The 22273-nt window shown below is 44.8% G+C and overlaps 1 protein-coding gene and 1 long non-coding RNA gene across 8 annotated transcripts in view; one reads left to right on the top strand and one right to left on the bottom strand.

Annotated features, from left to right (window-relative positions):
- LOC308053601 overlaps positions 1 to 22240 on the top strand; it is a 158272-nt gene extending 136032 nt beyond the window's left edge. Inside the window, exon 2 of the long non-coding RNA XR_013923689.1 lies at positions 9859 to 22240. This is a non-coding gene — a long non-coding RNA (uncharacterized lncRNA). The remainder of the gene's footprint in view (positions 1 to 9858) is intronic.
- Positions 1 to 22273, bottom strand: part of LOC308053598 (uncharacterized protein) — a gene marked incomplete at its 5' end in the record, with an annotated part of 167067 nt that overhangs the window by 96622 nt on the left and 48172 nt on the right. For 5 of the 7 annotated variants that reach the window (XR_013923680.1, XR_013923681.1, XR_013923682.1 and 2 more), the window contains 2 exons: positions 1 to 20102; positions 22079 to 22273. The exon at positions 1 to 20102 is cut by the window's left edge and continues 12128 nt beyond it. The exons of 1 other annotated variant lie outside the window; for it this stretch is intronic. The remainder of the gene's footprint in view (positions 20103 to 22078) is intronic. One more of the 7 variants, XR_013923685.1, reaches the window with a different exon arrangement.

The raw sequence follows: 22273 nt of genomic DNA, 5'->3' as shown, positions 1-22273 counted from the left end.
GCAGTGCACAAACAGTTAGCGCTTCATCAGCCTGCAGTGTGGGACGATAGCCATACCCTACGGCCCACATACACCACACACGTGCCACATATGCCAGGGCAGTGCAGGGCTGACCAAACCCTTATTTGCCTGGGCAAGGGAAATGGGCCTCACACAAACAGAGCCCAGGAGTGGAAAGGTTGGAAGTAAATCTTCTTTTTAGATTACAGAAATGTAGTTACCTAGCTGAGGCTGCCCAAAGATTGTAGGATTTGATGGTTTTTATTGCTGCTGTCTTTCATTTGTCTGGACTCTCAAAGAAGCAAACCAGTGACAAGGGGGCTGGTTTGCTGATGGGGTTCCCCTGCCAGTGCCCCCTTGTCCCCCATTTTCTGCATCTTCCCTCTTCGTTTGCTGAGGTTTAACCTCGGCCTGCCTCCAGTTTGGAAACATTGAATGGCCCTTGGTGACAGGAGCACAAACAAAACCCTATAAAGGCAGGATTTGTGATTTACATGGGGTTAATTGCCACAACAAGCATGTTTATTCACTTCTCTAATAAATCCTTAAGACAGGAACAAGTACTAGCTTGACCAGATTCATCCTGTGCATATATTTTTCTTGTAGCCATTTTTGCAAATCTTATGTGGAGGATAGAAAGAGACAAAATATCTCCCATCACTTAGGCAATAACTCATGAGTTGTGTGCCTTGCTGCCTGTGATAGCATCAGCATTTACTTCAGATCTGGTACATAATAGTCTTTATCACAACTTTTGCTGTCTTGTCTTTTTTTTTTTTTTTAAAGGAAATGAGTAGATCATAAATGCATATTAACTACAGCAGTGTGATCTATTGCTCTGACACCTACTTGCCACAGGAGGAATGTGAGGTCTACGTTTGTTTCTGCTAACCTAATAAGACCTGATCATATATTCATGAGGTTAAAAACCTGCAGTGACAGGTGCTGGTGCATGGCCAGGGCCTGCAGTGTAAAGCTGTGTTTCTGTGAGGGTCCTACAAAGTCCAGCATTTGCTTAAATATTGCTGATAACAGCAAGTTAAAGATTCACACCATCAAATAGAATGAATAGCTTGGTTTCAGCCGTTGGATTTATGGAAAGGGTAACTAATGTAAAGAGGTGACCAGTGACTTTGGGAACCTCTGGTTTTAGGCAGTAGATCACTTGAATGACTTTATAGGGACCACTGTTAGTGGGCACTGCCCCCAATTCAATTGCATTCTGATATACACAGGATGCAAAAAGGTTTTCTTCAGCTGTCTATTCAGCTTAGCTTTATTCTAGGTTTTCAGTGGCCACGTGTGTGTAGGGTTGACTGCAGTGTCCCTGAGTTGCGAGAAAAGTATCTGCAGTGGCTCAGTGCTGTACTGGATGGGGCCCCTCTGCTGCTCCTTAGGAATCTGTGTGAGACAGAACATTTCGTACAATGCAGAAGTTTTTGTCACCTTGATTCAAAGGAAGTTGTTTGTGTTATTGCTTAAAGGTAACGTGAGACAAGGCAAGCGCTTTACTTTAGAACACACGTTGTGCCATTGATGTACACAGTACAGTAAATATAACAAAGAGTCCACTGTGGTATTTACACTCACTGCAAATGCATTTGCAAAATAGGATTATTTGCAATCCAATAAAGTCATGCTGCTTTTAAGCAGAAACCCGGTGTGTTCAGTGAAGTGCGCTCCTCAACTTTTCTTACCATTTATCAACCCAACACCTTCCTCCCCATTTTTTTTAATGCTTTCCATTAACAGTTAAGAAAAACCTAGGGAAAACAAACACTCTATTCCTGATTGTTTATTCACCAGTCTCTTAGGAACCATAATTACGTCTCCCAGGAATTGTGTGTTTTATCATACTGTGTATCTTAAAGAGCCACTTTAGGTAAAATAACAAGGAGTGCCTTATGAAGGAAAATTGGATTCATTTTAAGACTTTTTTAACTCTCTAAAGAATGGCTCTTTGTTTACTTCTTTAGTGCATGTGGCAACTTGCCCAAGTAAATACTATGCTGCATAAATACCAGAGATTGGTATTTATGATATTACATAAACATACTCTGAATAATGACTCATTGTTGCAGTGAAGAAGAACACAAGCAATATGCATTGCAGTCAATGCATTATTTCTCATCACGGTATTAAGTGGCACTGAAGCGTTGTAGTACAAAATGATACTGAGATTGGAGAGGAAAAGTTCTATAGTATTGTTTAGCACATGTGAGTTTACTAAACAAAACAGAAAACAGCCAAAACAGGAATGTGATGAGGATAAGAAACACAGCAAGTCAGTTATCAATATGCAGGGGAGAGGAATCAGTGGTTAGTGTATTTTGGGGCGGATTGGCAAAAGGTTTATTGCTCTTTAAACTAAAAACTCATCCAGTATATCTGTACTGCTGTTACTGCTGAGCTCTCAGGGTTCATTATCCTGGCCTGCAGCGATACTTGTTCGCTTATGGCAATAGGATGTTGATATCAGTTTTTCATTCATGGAGCCATGCTTTCAAGTGACTGTTTCTCAGAGTCTTAGTTTATCCAGCTACAGTTTCATTAAACATTTACCTGCATTTCAGCAAAATTCTGTGTGTGCAGGGATTTGTGTGAACAAAAATGTCACTGTGCCACACTTTGCATTGCTGCCAAATGATGGTTCCCAGCTGCATGCAGGTCAGATCTGAGCAGTCAAAATCCCAAAGGGAAGATGTGTATGCCAAATATTTTTTAAAGCCAGTGGGGTATTGACAAATTTTATTTTTCAAATCCATAGTTGTAGTCTGTCTCATCCAAACAGCAAAAATAAAATACGCTCAACTCTTCAAAGGGCCACTGAACCACCCCTCAAAAAAGGATGATGAAAACTGGCACCCATAATAACGCACTAGCCTAAAAGTGTAATTTTTTTTAAAATTCTCCTCTTTTCCTGAAGCAGCCATAGCCCTTCAGGAACAGCAGAGAGATCCCAGACGCAGAGGATGTCCACAAAGCGAATGGTTGATCCTCTTAAAATGCAGAAGTTTGGGGTGCTCTATGCTGGGAGCACCCTACTTCATGACTGCAGATTTGTGCATGGTGACAGAGGGGTGGCTTCTTCCGTTTGCTGTGATTTATTGTCAGCAGAATACATTTCCTTCCTAGCTGTGACAAAAGAGATGAATTAAGGAGTACACCTTCTTTCCTCCTGCTCCCTCACTTGAGAAGGTAGCACTGGATTTTGCCAGCAGGCTCACAGAGTTCAGGGGTTTATGGAAACCTCTGCATTACCACACGGTTAGTAGCTGTTTATTGTGGTTATTGAACTGTACCTTATTCCTCTAATTTTTACTAGTTCCTGGTTTTACTTCTTTAGTCAAAACCCACCGTATTTAAGCAGAGCTGTGTTTTGAAGTTGTCCTGGGTGCCATGTGCTATTCCATCTCATATACAAGGTCTTTCTGGGTAAATGGAAGAATCATTGACTACTTCTTCCTTGTGCTTCATGGTTTTTGTGCAGAATAGTAGGGAACACAGATGACAGGAGACTAGAAGGCTGCTGGTCTGCAAGGAGCAATATTTAGAGAATGCGTCTTGGGCCAGGACCCAAATGAGTGGCAATAGTTTGCTGAGGCTCTGCTAGCAAGCCTGGGAATGACTGTGATGCCCTCTGTGCTCTTCTGGATGACAGAAGATTTATGCCTGGGCCACTTGCAGACAGCTGCCTAAAGAACTGCAGATCCAGGCAGAAAGTTACAGCTTCAAGGTTTGTCCTTATTTCCTATTTTTCCAGGAAAAAAAGGAGCAGTAATGTATATCAGCAAGTTGAGAGAACAAGAACCATGGTCAAATTTCAAATTCAATCACAGTTCTTTTCTTTTAATTTTAATTATTATTATTATTATATCAGTGGCACTGCCCAAAGCCTTCGGTTTTATGGTGTTTGGTGCTCTTCAAACTTGTGCTGGGACATCATGCCAAGATGTCACTCCTTTATTTGGATTTTGAAGCCATGCCTCACTACCACTTTTCTCAAAACACATATTGAAACCTGCCCAGGGAGCTTTAACCTGAATTCTTTCTTCACGTTGTTTGGGGTCTGCTATTCTCTCCTGGGAGCCTGGGAGATGAGATGGCAGGCTAAGGTCAGCACCAAAGCCTGATAACAAGCAAGCTCCATCCGAGCCCCACAGAAGTCAGTGGGAAGGCTTGGGTGGAGAGCTGTGGTTTTGACTCAAGCCCAGAGACACTAGAAAATAATAAAGGGGACAGAAAGAAATAGCTTGGTCAGCTTTGGAGGTTATTCCTCCTGTCTCTTAAAATAAATAAATATATGGGTTTTGTTATGAATTTCTCTGAGAAGTTGTTTGTGCTCCCAGTCAGCCATGTCATAGCAATGTGCCTGTGTGCTGAAGGCAGAGCAATTCTGAGCTTACAGGTTTAAACATCCTTTTCCAGTATAGTTCATTGCAAGGAACTGTGTGTCACTGATCTTCTCTCTCACATGCTGGTCTGCTCTCCATAGAAGCGTTCATACACTTTGCATGAGCATGAGAATCACCCTGACAAAGAATGATAGCGCTGCTTAACTGCTTAAGTTGGTTATTTATTCATTTAAACTGTGATCTAAAGTGGCTGCCAAACTTCTGATTAGTTTGTAACTTGCTGTGTCCTGGCTCATTCTTTTGTTTCACACGAAAGGGTGCAGACACAATTTCACTGACAGTTGCTTTGAAAGCAGCCCTCTGTAGCACCTCCCAAAGAAGAAAACAGGCAAGAGACTGACTGCACTTCAGTACTTTATTTCTGCATGAGTAAACTGCATGCCCATGATTCTCAGTACTCACTGTGCCTGTAGAAATGCACAAGGAAAATACTGTTCGAGGCAAAATGTACATATGTGGGCCTAGTTCACGAGCAGCACTTGCAAATCAGGTTAGGTTTTATGCTTTGCAGAAGTTCAGCTATCTAAACAAGGCAATTATGTTTTGGCTCCTTCTCCTAACTATTGCTGCACCAGTTGAGTACCCCCATGATTGCAGAAGGTAGGGAAGGATGAGGCAAGCCCAGCATATAACATTTATTGACATGGTTTAGAAAGGGATCTTGTAACTTGAAGATGATATCGTGGCCATTCAGCGGTGCTGCTTCCTTCTGCCACTCCCCGTATATGCAAACAAAGCAAATTCTATCTCCTGATTTCAACCATTGTTGTGTGTACAGTGATTGGCATTTTTCAGTTATCTTTTCTATTATATTTCAAAGTTCTTTTCTATTATTTCTGTTGATCAGAAAGGAAAACAATGAATAAATCTGCAAACCAGACAAGGTCAAGTGTTAATTGAAGCTGTCTGACAGGTGGGAAGTAGACAGGCAATTATCAAAGCAAGAGACTCATCTCTTTTCTTGGACAGTTCAGTGTCAGATTTTTTGGAGTCTGAAAAATATAACTGCTGTGCAGAAAAGATATGTCTCCCGTGTATGTCAGCTATCCTGAAGGGTAGGAGTGGTTCAGAGTAAGGATTCTATACTCTACAGATAATGTTTGTTTGTAAAATGTTTTAAGATTCTCAGATGAAAGGGATGTATGGACCACATCCGCAAATATATTATATTAAGACAAGACACTTAGCTATAGATATATGTGGACAGGAAAAAAATGCAAAATTATTTAATTGAACTTTGTACAGCTCTGCACAGTGATAAACCTCTTTAAAATTCAAAATTGCATGTCAGTTCTACAGCTCAGTAAATCACCCGCAAGGCACACTCTGCCAGCACTGTAGTGTCACCAGCGGAGCTAAGAATTATCTCAGACAGAGAGTGGTGGCTGCAAAGGAAGTGCTGGTAAGTCAGATGGCACTGAGACTGGAAAATGTGCATGTATGAAAATGGACCCAAATAAGATCCTTACCCAAACACATGCGAACTACATCCTTCTTGCCTCCTGCCTCAAGAGTTAGAGGGCAGGAGCATCACCATTCCTGCCACTCACTGCCTGAGAGCAAGGATGGGCAAGGATGGCACCAGTCATCATCATTCAGGTTTTGCAGTGGCATCACCCAGTTGTCACTTGCCCTATTCCAGCTGGGACAGGAGCATTGAACCACAAGGACTTTCATGCTCAGCATACCCCTGTTCTAGCTGGCCCACTCCATCCAGCAGCCCAGGGTGCCCCATCCACCTCATCCCCAACAGCTCACTGAGAATGCTTGGCCTTGGCTTTGCATCTCTGTGGTCTTTTGGCTCCTTTTCTTTCACCCAGGTGTCTGCTTGGATGTAAGGATCAAAGTGTCTTTGACTGTAGGGGAAAGAAAAATGCACAAGGGAAGCTTCCTGAGAAAAGGCAGGCTGATGACTACGTTGTCTGTTGTATGGATACATACATATATATATATATATCTTTTCCTGGCATTCCTTCTAACTGCTGGGTTGTGGTAGGATTGTGCTCTTGAATTTCTAAATAGAAATATGCTGAAAAATTGCTTTTTTACCCAGTGCTGTGCAGCCTGTCCTTTCTGATGCAGATGTCTGTGAAATGACTTATAGATGTTTTAGCATAAGACCAGATAAAGATATATTATTGTATTTATTGTATACTTTCCCACTCCACAGAAGCTTCTGTTGCTCTGCACCATTCAGGATTTGCCCCATCTCTATGATGCAGCTCACCTGTCCAACTTCAGTCCATGATAAGAAATTTACTGGAGAGTATTTGAAGAAAAGCTTAGTACCAGTGCAAAAAGTACTCAGTAGCTCTACAAGAGATGTGGTGTCAGAGATGTCTAAGAGCAGTCACAGCTGGGTAATAAACTACAACAATGGCCTGGATTCCCCCATAGCTGATACAGCTGATATTGGTGAAAATACCAGAACTTAGAGCCTTTGGACAGCTGTACTCAGTGGTTAGATGTTACTTCATGCAATGCCACAAGTACCAGTGGACTTAAGGATAACATATTTAGTGTAATTTAGTGGACTTAGGTGTGTACGGAACGTTGTCTTTAAAAACAGTAGTGTGGAAGAGCTTATCTTAGAAAAAAAAATATCTCAGTTTTGTGCAGTTCAGTTCAATTTTGTTTTGTTCAAGTTCTTCTTAGATACCTCCAAGAGAATCACTATTCCTTCTCACTGAAGAAGTCACCTGATTTTTTTCTTATCTGCAAATGCTCTAAACTCAACCTGTGATCTGAAGAAAACAGGCAGTGTACTTTCTTGCATTTCCATCAGTGTACTAATAAAGATTCTGCAATCGGATTTTATCTGACAAGATGATTAATTGCATTGCTGCACAAGTGCAAGTGGAATTCAGGTCCATCTCCCAGCCCTGCATTTGTCTTTCCATGTAGTAAAGGGGGTTTGGTTAGTGTTTTTTAAAAAAGCTTGGCTTTTCTCAAGTGTGCAGCTTTGACTTGAGACTGGGTCTGTTGATCAAGTTCCATTTTTGCCATTACTTTACGCCTATAACCTTAACTATCTTTTTAAAGAAAACTGAGATCAGCCTCATTGATGATATTATATGAGTCAGAGACCTGTCAGAGACTAGAAGTGTGATAGCTGTTTCCCTGCAACCACAGGCATCCAACTAGTATTATTTATGTACCATCAGCAACGGGACATGCTCAGACTTGAAGGACTAGTGCTGACCTTCCCTTGCTAATCATTTATACACTCCTTGTTTTGAGTGCTCCACCTTAAGGTTTCTCATGACTCACTTTCTCTCTGGAGTGAACAAATAAATCCTGAAGGACTCTGTACACTTCCAAGTGTGTAACCTGTTCCCTCATACTCGCCTTGATCTCAGCAACAGAAGCTCTCCGGGTAGTAGCACTACTTACTATGTTGTGACCTGAGAACTGTAGGACTTAGAGAGCTGAGAGGATGGTGGTTTTAGGCTTCTCCTGATTACTGTCAATCCAGCACTCTCACAGGTGCTACAAGGAAGGGATAAAGCTCCTCTGCTCTCTGGAGACAGGAAGTTCAGTCGTCAAACAGGGAACCTCAAATGTTCAGGTAGATACCTTGATCATAGTCAAAGGTTTATTAAAGTAAAATGAAACCTGATCATATGTCATAGGGTTGTATATATGTTATAAGGTATATTATATATATATAAAAAACACATATATAATATCTATAATATAATATACATTCTGTTGTTATATATTTGCAGTTTTACCTTAGAGCTATATTATACATTGCATGGGTATATATGTATGTATAGCCATATATAGGCACGTGTATCCATATATACATGTGCCTATAAACATATATACCTGCATACGTATATACATATTTGTATACATGTATGTATACATATATGCTCATTGTACATGGCTGGGAGCTCTTAAGGTGACCCCCTGAATGGGCACTTGCAGACTGTTTTTTTTAATCTGAAGGCAGCAGTATGTTGAGGAGACCTATTCCTGGGTTGTTCAAACCAAACGACATCATGCTTGGGCACTCAAATGCTGGGGCTGCTGCCGCTAAGTCTTACCCTCTCTCTGTTGAGTGCTCCATCTGCTAAGCGAGGCTGCCATTGCTGACATCCCCACTTTGCACTGCTTTTGGGAGAAATAAGCAGTAAATAGTTGCAAATGCTTTGAACATACAAGGAGTGTACAAGGGTGAATATTATGAGTAGTACAAATGTTGTGGAATACGGCAATAATGGAAAAGCACCAATACTGTCATTAATGAGACATGCAGCAGTTCAAGATAATAAGCTTGAGAAACTTAGTGGAGGCAGAGAGGAGAGGATGTAGGTACAAGACGGTGCAAGGAAATACCATCTTGCCTTTGTCCGTTCCTTGTGTAGCTCTTCCCCAAGAGGTTGCAGGGAAGTGGGGTGGGTGGGAAGGACCTCCCCAGTGAAGGCTTGTGCCAGGCTTTGGAGAGAGCTAGTCTGCCTGGAGCAGGGATTGGCTTGGCTGTGAGGTCAGAGGTGGAGGCTTATGTTCAGCAGAGGCTATGGGGCTGGAGCTCAATTGTAGGGACTTGGGATAGGCCGGCAAGGGTGGGAGACACATCAAAATGTCATCAGAAAGAAGGAGGGAGGCTTGATCTAACACACTGAGAGCATTGCTGCCCTAATGGTCCCTGGTCAAGACACATCTCATGGGATGGAGCTTTGCCACAGCAGTCACAGGGGAGCAATGTTAGAAGTAGGGCACTCTGGGTTGGTCCAGCATGAGGGAGTAACTTGAACTGCAGGGCTATGATGCAGAGAAGGATGTGGTTCTTTTAATTCCTTCCCCTTGTCCCATTGTTTCCTTCCCAGGCACACACAAAAATCTTCTGCCCCTCCCTTCCAGCTCAGCTTTCCTCCTCTCTTTGGCTTTTTGTCCTTTCCTTGTCATAAAGCCAAGCTCACCAGTATATACTCATGCCCAGTGCAGTAGGAGCTTTCCCACATTGAGTTAAATTTGCCTTCTTTTGGCTATTTCTCCCTATCTGGGACCCATATGTTGAGCAAAACAATTGTAAATGGAGTTAGTTCATTACTTCGGCATGGGGTGGCAGGAGGCAGGGCCAGGAATGGGTTCTTCAGAAAAGGTTGTATTTCACAGCTGTGCCCATTAGTTGTGCTGGGGGGACTCATTTTCATGAATTTACAGAGCCTGGTCACACCATAAAGCTGTACATGGAAGCCCAGGTTATGGGTCTGCCAATCAGACAGAAGACGCTAGGAAGGTCTGGGAGTCATGAGCATGCCAGCAGGTCTTCCCTGCCCGGGGCGTAAAGGGTATGACCTGTCCTGCCATGAGCTTGTAGAGCCAAACTCTCCCTGGCTTCAGAGGGCACTTTATGTGCATGTAAGGAACCACAGCAAGGTCAGGGCTGGATTGCTTCACATCACAAAAATACGAATTCATGCGTTCATCCTAGAGCAAAGCTTGTGCAACAAGACAAAATGGAATAACATAAAAGCTGGGAGCCAGAGCGCGCTGCAACGTCACTGGAGAAAATACCCCAACAGCCCCACAAGAAGGAGATGCTGAATCTGCTGTCAGATTAATCAGGTATTTTTCTTCTTACCACAGACATGACCTTAAAGCTTTGCTTTGCATGCTAAAGATGCCACCTTTGACACTGAGAGGTGCAGTGCAGTAGAACTACATCTTTTAATGAAAGTTCCCAGGCAACATGCCAGTACTCTGCAAACAGATAGATTTATGGTCTTTCAGGTACAAACAGGCATGATTTGTGATCCAGAGGAGGATGTGGCTCTTTCCATTCATTCTCCCTTTCCCCTTCTAAACCTTCCATGGCACATGTGAACGTGGCCCAGCAATGTAATCTTCCCAGGGCTGGTAAACATTCTAAATTACTTGAGTAACTTCACCAAAAATTAGCAAAATCCCCACAAGCACAGGCTGTTAATCATTCTGCAAAATACTAGGCTAGCTTCACTGGTATAACTCAAGAAGCCCAGCAATTCTAAAGCTTATCCAAGCCTGTGTTCTTTTGTCACTGACTCCAATTTAAAGCTTTGTAAACATGAACAGTTTGTAAACTGGGAAAAATTCCTCTCTCCAAAGCTGAAATATATTTTCCCATACGGATCTTGCACGAAAATAGGCAGTGTTCACACTGGAAAAGGACCTGATTCTAAGTTCTTGTGCTGTGCTGAAAAAATACATCTCTCCAGACAGGTGCAGACAGCCCTGAACTTGCTTTGCTCACGCTCTGTGATGTTTGGATGCGTGCCGGCTCTACAGCCGTGTTACACAGCGCAGAGCCTGCGCCTTGCCATGTGCTCTCAGTAAGACCAGGCAACTGGAGAACATTTTTCAGAAACCTCCTTGATTCTGACAGTGAAGAGCATGACCGCTCTGTGGTCTTGTGGTACGTGTGACAATAAGACCATGCTCATGTGTGCAAAGCCAGCTGTCATCTGGGTTGCAATATTAAAAAAATTTAAAAAATTAAAGGCACATTATGTCCAGCAACAGCCCCAAGGTGTGCTGGAACAGGTGTGCCAAACACAGTGATTTAGAATGAAGCAGCAATTTATAGCCCTGTTCTTTTGAGTGTTTTCTGTCAGCTAGCTCAGAGAGAAGTATTTGTGGCATTCTTATTGAGCCCATAGTTCATGGCATTATTTCTCAGGGACTGTAAACAGGGGGGTGCTTTTCATATAAGTTTGGCTACTATCTAGGTGGGTTTTTTTTCCCTATAGTAATAATATAAAACCTCTGTGTATTAGGGAGGGAGAGAGGAAGATGCAGAAACTGCTGTATGCACAATAATATCTGTGAACTCTTGTTCTTAGCTGTTTACCTACCCACCTGGTAATACCATGGTTTTGTTTGCTTCCTCCATTCAAAGATCTTAAAAAACCTTGTAGACCAAATTGGTGGGGAGCAGTAATATTATTATAGATCAACTGATAAACTGATAAATAAACAAACATGTTTCAGGGCACAAAGGCCTGTTTCCATTTTAAAGTAATCTTCAACGGAAGCAGCAATTTTCCATGGTAGATAGAGGCTAAGAAGCGCTGTGAGTTCAGGTGGCTGGTGCGCTGCCCTTTGGTTCTCCCAGGCAGCCGGGGCAGCAACCAGTGTCTCACTGCTGCTACAGCGCGGTGGGCTGAAGCACTGAGAGGGGGGCTGGCTTTCTCAAGGCTATGTGCTAGCTTTGGGAGATCGAGAAAGTCCTGATCCAGGACTCCCAGTCTCACTAAGCCCGTAAAATGAAATCTTCTCTTGTGGCTCAGCAGTATTTTTGATTGCTCTCATATAAAGCCCTTTCCCCCCCCGGGATGTTAATGTTGGCATATAGGTGTTTTCTATCAAACTTCTCCAGAAAATTTATGTTGTTCTGAAAAGGGAATTAAGTAAGGAAGATTTACTACAGTTTAAAAAAGGCAGCACTTCATCACACATCCCCAAAGGAATGTTCTGTGATCTAAAGTATCACTGTATTGGCAATTCTTCCTTAGCCAAAGCCCTGCCATGTTTCTTCCTAGGATATTAACATGGATTTAAATCATCAGTTAAAACATCTAGCGAGATAAAATTTGCTTCTAAAACTGGGTTGAGTAGAAGGGACATCAAGTTATTTAGCTTGCATTTTTCATGGTGTTTTTTTGAGCATTGATAATTATGCAGGTTATTGGTTTTGCTTCCCCTCCCATAACAAGGACAAAATTTGGAAGTGTTTCGCACAGGTGTTGGGAGAACAAGAACAGGATGTCTTGTTCCCTGTGTAGGATTCATTCTACATTCCTTGTTATTTCCAGGTAACCTCTCCTTCTGGCTGTTTGTCCTGCTGTCTCCCTGGCTGTGTATTGTTAACCTAAAGATCATTACAGGTAGCTGAAAGGTGGCTCAAACTTTACCATCCTACACATAAATTAACAGAAGTAAATGACATTTTTCCCAGCTCTCTCAACAGGGGTACCACTTGCCATTACCATGGCTATGTCCTTAAATTGCAAACCAAAACATTTCCAGAGCCTGGCATCCTTCTCCAAGGTCTCCAGAGACAGGGATGTGATGGCCTGAGTGGTTGCTTGGTGGTACCAAACTGGTGAAAAGCTGCCAGTTGTTATCTCGCTGTGCAGACGCACCAGAAGTTGTCTGGGAACATGGGTGACTGCCTCCATGAACCCAACAAGAAACGTGAGGTTTGTGCCAGTGCATACCTCCGCAACAGCCCCACGTCAGAGGTCTGCGGCCCCCTGCCCAGCAGAGCACGGGGTGACCTTTGCATATGGGGGACTCTTGCAATCACAGCCAAGATGACGCTTTAGAGTGGCAAGTGTATTTTAGAACTATGGTTTTAATTACGGTTCAAATTATAGGTTATCCCAAATTTATTGCTTGCTAGGGACAGTCCTAAAGGATAGGTAGCGCCTCCTCTGTCACTGCCCTGTCTGAGTACAGAGCATTAACTTGACAGGAGCAAGCCTGGGTCACACACGGCACTGCCACTGTCACAGCGTCCAAAGCTCTCCCAGGCAGTGGAGCAAGGCTCCCCTGCCTGAGCTTGCACTGAAGTTGTGGAGCAGGGTGAGCCCAAATGCCATTTCAAGGGACATGCTTTATTTCTGAGACCTGCTGCGGCAGCAGCTGTTACTTGCAAAGAAAGATTTTTCTGTGACAGATTTCTTTTCTCCTTTCTTTGTAGTTTAGTTAAAGTACTTGTAGATGGAAGTGTTCAGCTGGCTTCTGTATCGAACCCCCCCGCTATCTGCTGCAGGCAGGAGGTGGCCCTGTCAGCGCTGCTGCCCAGTGCAGCCGGGGCCGCCTTGCCCACAGACTGGCACGTCCCCATCCTCAGCCTCGCAGTGGCAGAGCCATCTGGGGTGACCTGTGCCAACCCCAACTCCCTTCAGCTGCTGCCAAAACCCTTGTAGGCCCGGTGTTGTCCTGGTATCATGGCAAGAGACGCCGGGAAGGTGGTCTTGTGGCTCCCAGCGAGCGTCTCCGCTGAGGCAGGCCTCACCTGGCCACCCGCCTTGGCCGCTGGCAGAGGTGACTCACAGGCAGGGAGCCCTGCAAGGGCACTGGCACATGCCTGCACTGAAACACTGCCTACAGCCTCCTGCCTCTGCCCAGCTCGCCCTTCCTGCCGCCTTTCCCTCGGGGTCCTAACTCCCGACTTTGTTGCTCTATAAACATAATAACAATAATTATCCTCTCATTGGACACATAGCCATCTTCTTTGTTTGCAGGCTTAGATAAATATCATTCAAATCATGGAGTCTGATTCATGAGTCAGGCCGGTGGCAGCCCTCCAAAACCTCCTTGCCCATGGAGAGTGTGTTTGTGTGAGAGAGATAGAGAGTTTCACTGTATGAAGAGTAAGAAACTGGAAGCCAAGTGAATTAAATACAAAGCAGATAATTATGTGTAATTCATTTACTGACTAATGATTGCACCTGGTACGGAGGTTTATGAATTCATTTGACTCTGCATGGCTTCTCAAAAACAATCTCCCTGCTACAAGATAAAAACTAGGCTGACATTTCTTAACCGATCGGTGTTTGCATTAGTGTTATTGTGAGATCCTGCCTTTTTGTCTTATTTCTTACTTTATCTCATGACTTTTCACTTTTCCTGGGTTCAGCTGGTGTCTTTTTGACAGTGACAATTTCTCGGTGCTGGTCGAGGCTGGGCATCGCTGCAGAAGGAATTGCACTCTGCTCCTGAAAGCCTGGCAGTGCAATTAGACATGGTGCTTATCTCCCATCTGCTGCAGCCAAACCTTGCCACCGAGCCTGTGCCTTTAGCAGGGGAGTGGCAGGTCACGGCCCCCCTTCCCCTCCGCTGGGATCACCAGCAAACTGGCACTCTTCTCATGGTGTCACCCAGGTGTCACCGCAGCCTGATGCCATCAGCTCCTTCCAGCTGAACACCAGCAGACAGTGCCAACCTTTACCTGCTAATGCCTGTGTTGAGTTCAGGTTAAAGACCTAAAAACCCTTAATGGGGTCAAAAAGCTTGGGCTAAGGCAGCGAAACCCAGCAGCCACATCTCAGTGCAATGTGCAGCCTGTGTGACGCGGCTCACGACTGGCACACTTGTCCCCTGGTGACCTGGGCGAGCAGTGCCCAGGCAGTTTGGGGGTGGAGGTCTGAGCCACGCCAGGCACAGCAACATGCCCAAGGCCTCGCTCAGTGCCTGCAGCAGCAGAGGTGCTGCCCAAGGTGATGCTCTTAGCAGCTGGCAGAAACGCAAGAGCTTTCCCAGCTGTGTTCCCTGTGCAATTGCTGGGCATGAGCTGGGGCCCCTCGCAGCCCGTTAGCATGCTAAAGGCAGCTCACCTTAGTCATCCCCTCCACCCCCCAAATAAAACTATACACTCAGTTAACTGCTCAGGTCCTCTGTGATGGTGGTTCCTCAAATCAACAGCCATTTGGCTGCGTTCCCTGCTGAGGGTGTCCAGACCATCATATAACTGGGATCCATTTTTTTATCCATCAGTTTAAGCACTGGGTGCATGAGGTGAATGTACGGTGCCTGTGCACAGGGGAAAGGGCTACGTCTGCAGGAACTGCATGAATGCACATTTCTGTGAGATGCCCTTTAAGACTGACTTCGGGAAGGGAAAAAAGCAAGAATAGCATGTAAGGGAAAGGGTAAGTTATTTGGCAGTTTGAATAGAGACTATACAATAAATCATGAGATGATCACGCTGAAGGAAGAAAACCCAGTAAACAGATTACACCTACAATACACTTTCTAGCATGGCTTGTCACCGAGTGTTTACCAAAGTGTAAAATGGTGAAGCTGAGCTCATGGCTGCCAATAAAATAGCTGTAGTGCCTGATGCAATTCCCACTGCTGTAAGAACACACTCAGAGATGTCTCTTTGGAGCTGTCACCAGCCTCAGCGCATGGTGACTGGCGAGAGCGACCTGAGCTCACTGCACACCCGGCCGTCCCTCTGCACGGCCCCAAGGCTACGTGGTGCCAGCTTCTCTCGGGGTGCCCGCCTGTGCCTCACAGCCCTCCTGGGCAAGCGGCAGGGCTGCTGCTTCCTCCAGCCGTGGCAGCCAGGTAATAAAAACATCAGCCACCCAAAAAAGTAACTTTATGCTCTGCTATTTTTGATTTAGGCAATTTGTAATTAGAAAAGCCCAAACCAGCTCATCTTGTTCGTATGCGTATTCCCATTGACTAAAAGGCAGTCAGCATGCGCTTTAACTTTGCACCTATGCAATCCTTTTCTGATGAAGATCTGGCAAGCCAGAACAGATTGCAGTCTGTGAGATACTTGCAATGTGATAGTATTTTACCTGTAGGTGGATCCTCATTTTAGATAGTGAGATGCAGAGCCAATGAGCCTGATTCACTGCTGTGTTACTCCAGTTTTTCAGCGGAATAACACCACTGAATCATCAGCAAGGTTGAAATAACAAATGATAAAATGGGAGTATTGTGCCTAAGTTTGCAGTGTGCATATGGAAATGACTAGCTCCTTCTTGTAGAACCATTAACCTATAGAGATTTTTTTCAGTTCAGAATGTATCAAGAATATGGCAGTGTCTAGGCTAAAGTTTTGCATGTCAAAAGAACAATTAAAATCTAATATAACAGCTAGCGTGGGACTCTCAGCATGTCGATGTGGTGATTACTTTTTTTTATTCAGAAGAAAAGGATTTTTGAGAAGAGAGCTTAGATTCTGAAAAGATGCAATTTTTGATGCAGTTCATTTCTATGCACCAGATGGTCACCATGTAAGGCTTAGAAACAGGATAAGTTAAAAAACTGCTCCTGGTTTCTTTTCAATTTATGAAAATACTCACTGAGCAATTGAAAAGACCTAATTGTGATCGTTTTGCAAGTAATGCTCTGGAAAAGCCAACTAAGGGCAGTAAGCAAGCTTGCAATTAGTAGTTCTAATTATAAAGTGCATACATAAAACGATGTAGCATCATAAATAAAGGCCAAATTCAAGTGATGCAATAGAGAGCAGAACATCATATGAAGATGGACAAACAATCCAGCAAGAGAAATATTTCTAAATTATCTACATTTTCCCAAAAATAGCAACAACAACAAAAAGATAAAATAATAGCAGTGCTTCATTTTATGTAACTTTTACCATAACCCTGTCTCAGTGCCACTCGATGCTCGTGCTTCTGTTGTAGAAAGGCATCTTCCTTGCATGGTGTTCAGTCACGGTGCTGGACACAGTAATGAGAGACTGTCACAAGCACAAACTGGTGTGGGCTCCTGTGGCTCAAACAGCAGGCTCGGATTGTCTATGTCATTTGTCTTTATCAGGGGACCACTTCATGACTCACTTCCATTTCCATTGCTGAAAGCAGCGATCAAATGCCACAGCTCTGGTTTTTGGGTTGGTTTTATTGGTTTTTTTTTGAGCTCCAGCCCGTATGCTTTCTAGGTAAACCAGATTTATGTCAAATGCAGGCTAGGGACTTGAACAAGGACTAACTTAAGTACCACACAGGGGACTGTGCTTAATAGTCTGTGGTATATTTAGGTATGCGCACACCCTGAGCTCCACCAAACTGTGACAATGCTTTATGTACTACACGGGAAATGTGAGACCTCAACACTGTGGAGCAGCATCACCGTAGCCTTCCCCTGAACGAAGTGTGTGCACCAGCAGGGCAGGGTTACATGCTGCACTCCTTACAGAACTTCTCAAAAAAAATCCTGGATGAAACTAGAGAAGGTGAAGAGACATAATACCTTAGGGAAATGTTTTTATTTATTCTCCGTGGGTGCATATATGGCAATCACCCATGGAGCGTGATCCAGGATGTTGAAAACCATTTCATTATGTTCTATAAATAAAGGACTGATGTGGTTCAATTGTATCAATTATGCAACTCTTCTAAGTGGTGTAGTCAAGGGTAAATGCAGGCAAAGGGCACTCCCTTTGTACCCACTTCTACTCTGGGCACTTCTAGTATTTACCTGCTACTTATATACCACAGACAGATGAATCTACCCACTTTTATTTACCACTGTACCACTGACTCCTCTTTGGTCAAGAGCTTTTCCTATGCACAGATGACACAACGAAATAGAAAATGGAAGTAAGACACTGCTATGTGTTAGTCTGTTGTGCAAGATATGTGTGGCTGTACAGTAATTTCGAGCAAAGCATCGGTCTTAAACAATGTTTAAACTGACACCATTATTATGCAATATAGTTAATTATGGCTAGAAGGGCAATTGAGGTTAGCTGGTGCTACCTTTGTCCATTTTATAATTATACCAAGAAGAGGATGACTAAGTTGTGCCCAAGCTAATTGTATCCATTTGGTTTTATCCCTCCTCTTCACCATTGTAAGTCACTTGCATTCTGAACTGTAAATGTTTTTGAGGGGCTTGAGTACATTTGTGCTGAATACAATGGAGCTCAGTGCTGACTGGGCACCCTCAGGTAATATTGCAATAGTAGCGCTAACAATAGCAATAATAATTACAGCTAGTCAAACTGATAAGTACAAAACAAATGTCACTTTTTTTTCCCAGCCACTGTTACAGTTACCTGCAAGAGATTTATCCTTACCTGCTGCTGCTCTGTGTTCTAGGATGGTTTTGTGCAGCTAGAAGATGAAGCTTCACAGCGTGACATGATGTCCTCCAGACATGCTGCAAACCCAGCAGGACCCTCCAGAGAGCAGCTGAGGACCAGCGACAGACGGATGCAGCAGCACACACTGTGCCAGCCCTCTTGCCGAATGTGCCGGGGGGGGGTTCAGCATTCAAGGGATGCACAACACAGCTCGGCTGTCTGAGCTGGTGGAGCTGGGCACCCCAAATAGCAGGCGGCCTCCTGCCTTTCAGTCCACCCTGGCTCCCGCAGAGCCAGCTCAGCGCTTTCTGCACCACGCCTGCCAGCAGTCCCCAGCCTGGGCTGGCAGCTGCAGCACAGACGTGGCACTGTGCGAGGGCTACTCCTCTGGACCAGCAGTTTGCTGCTGCCGTGGTGTGGACAACGGGCTACCTGGGCCCCGGAGCCAGCGGCACCCGCAAAGCGCCATCTTTGAGCTAGGCAGCTGCCCTGGACCTGAGCTGGCAGGCCTTCGTGCGCAGGCCAGACAAGCTGCCCAGAGGTGGTGGCACATAAACTCTCTCTTCTGAATGTTACCTGGCAGTGTCAGGATTAAAAACAAACAAACAAACCAACACCACCAACAAAACAAAAATCCAATGACAATGGATTTACCTCAGAAAGGAGTTTGGTAACGCATGGTCTTGTTTGGCTACGACAAAAGGCTATAGTCTTCAGTTGATGGCTGGAAACTGGATTGCACTTATGTAAAATAGAACAGCCTGCAAGGGTTGAATGCCATAATTAACAGGAAGTTTTAGAAATTATTGGCTAATGCCATTGAATAGAAATACTGCCAACTATTGTTGTAAAAACTTGGTTTGTTCCTTTGATGGTAATATAAAATGACTCAACATGGCTTCACTGGGAAGAGATACCTTTGTCTGTTACGTATCATTACCTACATTTTTTTAGAGTGGTTTAATATGACAATACAAATTTTGAAATTTAAATCTATTTCCCAGAACTAACTAGAGGACGAGCTGCCTCCTGAGCAGTCACAGTATTGGTGATACAACCTGGCCTGTTTACAGTAACGTGGCATTACTGACCCAGTCCCGCTCCCACAGCAGCCAAGGCAGCTTTGGCCACTGGTGGTGTTTAAGCAGTAGTAAGTTTAGAGATTTCTGTAATGGGCAAATATGTTCATGTAAGCCTGAGCAGCCCCATCAGGAGCATTTCCCTTGCAGCGTGTATGTTATTGCTCAGAGTATTAACGCACATTTTTGTAACAAACTCTCTGAACCATGCTGGAGAATACAGGTAGCTCTGAGATAACGTACTCTGCTCATGTGATGCAGCTATTATATCACCTAAGAACATTTTCACAATGCTGCAATAATGACCAAAAGGTTATTTCTCAAACCTTGTCACCCAGAAGGTACCAGCTGAAAAGTTTCTGTTTGATTGCTAAAGAGCAGAAAGCAACAAGTGAATATTGGCAAATATTGGATGAGGCATGATGTGGATGTTGCACAGAGCCTAACGCCCACCTCCACTTCAGGGAAAGGAGAAACCAGACCTGCAGACATGCTGATCGCCTCCTGGTTTGAGAGTTCCCACTCACTTGTTTGGAAATGAACTCCAGAACCTCACTGCTTTCTATTTACGGCACCGAGAGCCAGTAATCACAGTGCTTCCAAAGAGTCATTAATTGCACCCCTATTACAGCATTTTATGATGCCTTTTAATGCATAGATTCAAAAGAAAAGGCAGTCTGTGAGGAGACTGACCTTCCTGATACAAGAAGGGGAGGTAAAGTCCCCTCTGTTCAGCTCAAAGCAGCACAAAGGTGAGGCATGGCTCGACAGCAGCCAAACCAGGGTCACCTCACCTCGGCGGCAGCACTGGGCTCCCAAGGGCAAGGCGCAGGCAGTCAGGCAGTGGCAGCCAAAGCTGAGCCAGACGGAGCTCCCAAAGCCTGTGTCACAGCAGCAGCCGTCGGCGAGTTGAAGCACACAGGCCCCGTGTTTCCTTTCAAGGGCGGGGGGCAGTGCCCTTCCATTGTTTCTGAAGGCAGGCACTTCGGAGTACATGGGCATCGACATGCAGAGGTGCTGGTGGTCGACACCTTCCATACATGCCTGAAGGGAGCAAAACGGGGATGCTGACAACACCAGAGGGATCTGGGTGCCCCAGCTCACTGGCTCTCAGTAGCACTGACCCAGACAAGCCCTTGGAGAACCCTGTGAAACCCAGCCCGTCACCTGATGCAGGTTACAGCCCCCCGCTAAGCTGAAAGGCTGGTTAACGGGTACATAACCTGCACCGCGCTCGGAGCAGCTGGTATGCCGTAACGCCTGTCAGCAGAGCACAGCAGCTTCCCCAGTTCCCTTCTGCAGCCCCGCACACTGGCCTGCATATGGTCTCAGTGGGGAGCAGAGTCTCAGAAGAGGAACGCTGGCCCCAAACACACACGGGTCTGGAGGCTGCATAGTCCTGCTGCCGGGGCCAGAAACAAAACTGCTGCCGCAGTAAGTGTCCCAGTGTATGGCGTGGGCTGTTGCTAACCGCGGCAGCAATCTCTCCATTAGCTGACATGTTGCATGCCTGTATCAGATAACACTGATATTACGGTGTTGACAAAGGTGGTGAAGCTGGTATACTAGCAAATAATACTGAGGTAATTGATTTCACCTTCCTGCATTGCTGTCTTTGCTCTATTGCCTCCACTGATCTAGGCATTAAAAGACAATTTATTCCCCTGTCCAGACCTCATGTATCATTGTACCAGGAGAATTCTTGTCCACTGGCTAGAAACAGTGGACGTGAACGCACCTTCTCTTTTGAAATGTTACTCCATCCTCCCACACCTCTCTCTTCTTTGCTAATTCCAGTCAACCACCCCCGGGACCTACACCCACTCTGATCCCGACTCACTGATGAACACACACATTGCTAAACAGATTGCAGCTCCCGTTCCGTAGCTGCGTTTATAGGATCATTTGGGTACTACATCTGATCCATAAATGGGAGCCTACTGGTTGGGAAGGACTCTGGGGTTTAGCGCTCACACCGTGGAACAGGTTACTCATCGCAACACTCAGCACCGCAGCTCTGAGGTGCTCCAGAACAACCTCAGGACCGAGCCAAGTGGAAGCTACAGCCAGTCCTGATGAGCTGTTAGGGAACATCCCCCTGCAGGGATGGGCTCCACGCAACCTGAACGAGATGCTGAACTCCCCTGAGGACCCCTGAGGCCACCCAGAAGGGCTGCCGTGGGCCTTCCTGCAGGCTGTGTTATGGCTGAGCAGCAGTAGAGCCCCTTGCCTTGTTCCTCCTGCCCTTCCTCCCCCTGCACACTGGGGGCTGGGGCCCTACAGGCTTGGCCTCACTTCTCTTAGAAGTTTTCCACTTTGTACCAAGAGCCTTCTGCGAAGATGGAGGATACTGAGCAAACAGAAAGTTCCACGTGGGACACAGGTGCAAAAAAGAGGTTTCAAAAAGTGAAGGGAGAAGTTACCTACCGCTGGTACTATAATGGCTCAACAGTGATGCTATAAATAGAAGGAAGTGTGTTGGACGTTTTATCTCGCTTGTGTGGTACACCATACAGTTAAAGTCTGAATAAACCTCTTTTGTCAATTTTATTACCTTTCAGATATAAAAATAAATAAACTTAAAGAAGGAGTGGAGGCCTGCAAAGCCAGCCTGGTTCAGAAAGACTGACAAGGGAATAATCCTGTCCTAAAGTTGAGTGGATAAAACAATGAGCTTTCGGGAGGGCAAAGCCCCTCCAGAAGGAGCTGTCCTTTACACAGGAGGATTAGAATAAAAACATTAAAAAGGGGACTCTTCCAAAAGGAAAGGAAAAACCAAAAATGCCATAACATTTTTGCTACCAGAACCGCTTTCTAGTTTGACGGGAAGGCTGCATGAGCTGCTGAGAAATAGGAGGTAGCAGGGTAACAGCAATTAGAAGCATTTTAATGATCATTAAAAAAACCCCACAAGTAAATGATACAGTGTATTAAGTAACTTTTACTTGGCTGAATATAAAAGAGACATCGAGAAATCATGCTTTTACTTTGCAATTCTCAGCAGTGAGAACTAGACTTACCACTCCGATGCCAGCATGGGAACTTCCAATTGGCAGCAACGCATAATTACCACTGGGCAGAGGTGAATCAACCACTGTCTGTCACAAAGCCAAGGGGAGACCCTCAGACCATCTGCCAAAGGTGGGCGAGTGGGTGAATAAGTGTTACTTTCTTGCTAGACTCTGAACAGGGCACCACACCTTGTGATAGTATCT

Source organism: Falco punctatus (assembly GCF_963210335.1).
Source record: "Falco punctatus genome assembly, chromosome: 14".
NCBI classification, from domain to species: Eukaryota; Metazoa; Chordata; class Aves; order Falconiformes; family Falconidae; genus Falco; species Falco punctatus.
This window is presented reverse-complemented; position numbering and strand designations above follow the sequence as displayed.